A 3,108-nucleotide genomic window follows, 5' to 3' on the forward strand; every position below is an offset into this window, starting at 1 on the left:
TCCTGGCGGTACCAGTGGCCAGGGGAGCACATTCCTAACTCTGAGTGATGGGGAAGTCCCGTCAAATTTTGAATGGGAAATGCAAAGCACAATGGGAAGGGCTTGTCAATTCTTGCAGGCTCTTGGCCATGTCCTCTGCACTTTGCTCGGGCACCTGGCAGCAGTGAGATGGTGGCTGGGATGGGTTTGGTGAGCAGCTTGTTGCATTCCAGGAGGAGCTATTCCCATACAGTGGGAGGAGAGGGGGTATGGCAGCAGCACAGACGCAGGGCTCCTGGGAGGGGGTGTTTGGAGACATCCATCCCACAGATAGACAGCACAGGCAGGGGCTGAGATACAAAATGCAAGAGAGCAAAAGGATGCTAAAGCAAATATAAGATTTACGCATGTAGCTCCCAGAAGGGACATGGAGTGCTTATAAATGACAATGCGTATTGTCGTCCCAGCCCCCACATTCAGTAGCAAAGGAAAAGTGTCTCCAGCTCTGCAGCCATTGCACAATAAGAGAATGGAAAACAACTTCATCTGTTTGTCTCCAGCATCTGGGCCCTGTATCCCTGTTCTCAGGGTGTTTTCCCAAGAGGATTGTCTCCTCCAAAGAGAAACTGGGGGAACTAAGCCTGAGACGAGCATGTGGTGCACAAGGAACAGAGCCCAGCATCCTCCTGGTGCACCCGCTCAGCCAGCAAACACACAGTGCCTGTGCCAGCTCACTGCTCATTGTGGATAAGGACTCTTCTAGCACGGACCAAGTGAAGTCTCCATCAAGTCTTCGGGCATTCATTCTTGGCAAAGGGCTTAAGCAGGCAGGGAGAGGTGGCTGAGATGGGACCACTCTCATGCAGACCTGCTCAAAGAGGAGCAGTGACAGCAGCAGCAGCATCTGGACCCTGCAGCCCAGCAGGATCGGTGCTTGCCTGCTCCTTGGCAGGGCGCTCAGTGTTGGAAGCCAGCACTTGCTCATTGTTACTGCTGTGCGATGGGATTTCATGGTAGTTTTTCATCAGCTTTACACGTGCTTGATTGTATGAATAGGGACTGAACTTCCTCACCAGTGACAGCATCCTGGCTGCCTGGGCTCCACCGGGACTTTGGAGGAAAGATGTCCGACCCTGTGCAGACACTCATTGTATTCTCAAGGCACGTGGGCAGAATTTGGCTTCTCTTTTCTGGTGTTGTGTTAGTGAAAAGGCTTCTCTGCCCTGGGGACATGCAGGTAGCTGCATGTGGGAAAAGAGCACACCCCAAAAAGCCCAGGAGTGCAGGGCGCTAAACATGTGTCAGCACAAACATAGTGAGAAGCATCAGGTCACCCAAAGTCCAAGTGCTTTCAGCCACATCCACATGTCGTGTTCCATCAGACTGATCTGTGGGGCCTTCCCCTCTGCCCGAAGTTTCCATTTCATGGAGCTGTGCTGGCTGCTGGGAGCAAGCATCCTGAGGAATGGCTGCTGCAACATCCCAGCACCTGGTACTCATGTGAGTGAGAACTCCTGAGGTTGCACCAGCTCCACTGCCTTGTGCATGGATGCCATTGTCCTCTGCACCACCTCCTGCAGGCTCCAGGGGTCCGGCTGCAGCTGGCCACGGCTGTGAGCCCCCCTGCTATGTCCTGTAGCAGCAGCTTTCTCTGGAAGCTGTGCTGTAGAAATTAGGCAGGCTTTGCGTTGAGTAATACTGTGTCATTTGGAGCAGCTTTCAGAAACGATTCCTGCCCTCCAGTTGAGTTTCAGAACAATCTCATGGAAAGGCAAAGAGCTGTGGGCAGAGCAGGGATGGCCAGGAGCTGCTGGAGCCTCCAAGCTGTGACTGCAGCCTCGTGCTGTTGCAGGGCTGGTTTTGTTGAATTCTTCCATCAGCAGCCCCTGTTTAATTGCTTGTTAGCAACCTTTTGCCCTCAGCACGCATGACCTCTCCCCAACATGCACACCCATGTAGGAGGGCTCTGGGACCCCTCCTCCAAACCCCACAGCACCACTGCGGCTGCGCAGCACCCAAACCAGAAGCTTGGTTGCGTTGCCAGGATCCATCCCAAGGAGAAGGGTGGCTAATTTCAGAGCCAGCAGCGGATGGGCGTAGCTCCTGTTGAACATCAGCCATCTCTAAACCCTCGTGAAGCTTCTAGCAGGTTCTGAAAGCGCGAGCAGCTGCCGAAATGCCCATCCTCCCGAGGCAGAAGGTGGCGATGGCTCTGCTGGCGGCTGCTCGAGGGATGCGCGGGCGCTGCGGTGACTCGGGAAAGTTGTCCTGGATTCATCTGTCACCAGAGAAGGTGGGGAGGTCCGGGATGGCCGTCTCATGCTGGGAGGGAGGAGAAGTGGCTGTGCCAGCGCAGCCACCAGCACGGCAGGCGGGATCCCCGCTCCGCTCTGCTCAGCGTGACTGATGGCTATTGGCTATTCCGGAGATGGTTTCCATGATTTTTTAACTTCTTTTTTTTTTTTTTTTTCATTAAAATAAAAAAAAGAAAGAAAGAAAGAAAGAAAAGTGAACAATTCTGGATTCATCCCCATGTGGAACGGGAAAAATTTTGAAATCCTGAACATTTTTGAGGGCTCAAGAACAATTTCCCACCCAGTTATAGCCACCAGTCTCATCAGGATGTGTTTGAAACCACTCCAGCAGGAGCTGAGCAGAGCTGGTCTCAGCTGGATACCACTCTCTACGAGAAATGCAATGGTCAGGGGTCATGTTTCTTCAGGAAAAAAAAAGTATCTTCAATAGCTCAGGAAGTTATTAGTGTCTGCTAACAATAAGAGCTTTGGATTGATTCAATAGATACTCATTTTAATTGTAAAATGCCAGTAATGAGAAATGTGCCATCCAATGACTCATTTTTCCCTTGTAAAAATTATTGGACGTTTTTATTAGTTTTACAAATGACAGGACCTCGTATTTCTGAGAACACTTTATACAAGCCTTGCACAAGCCCACTCTCATAAAAGCGTGTCTGTGGTGACATCCAGAGCCACAAGAAGGGGAGCGGTAGAAAGGCCCAAAGTGGTGAGGACAGCCCACAAGTGGAACTGGCAGGACCGAACCCCAAGAGGGTGGGAAGGGGTGGATACAGCGCCGGAGACATGAGGTTCAGCGCTGCTTCCCAGCAGA

Source organism: Gallus gallus, chromosome 23, assembly GCF_016699485.2.
Source record: "Gallus gallus isolate bGalGal1 chromosome 23, bGalGal1.mat.broiler.GRCg7b, whole genome shotgun sequence".
NCBI lineage: Eukaryota > Metazoa > Chordata > Aves > Galliformes > Phasianidae > Gallus > Gallus gallus.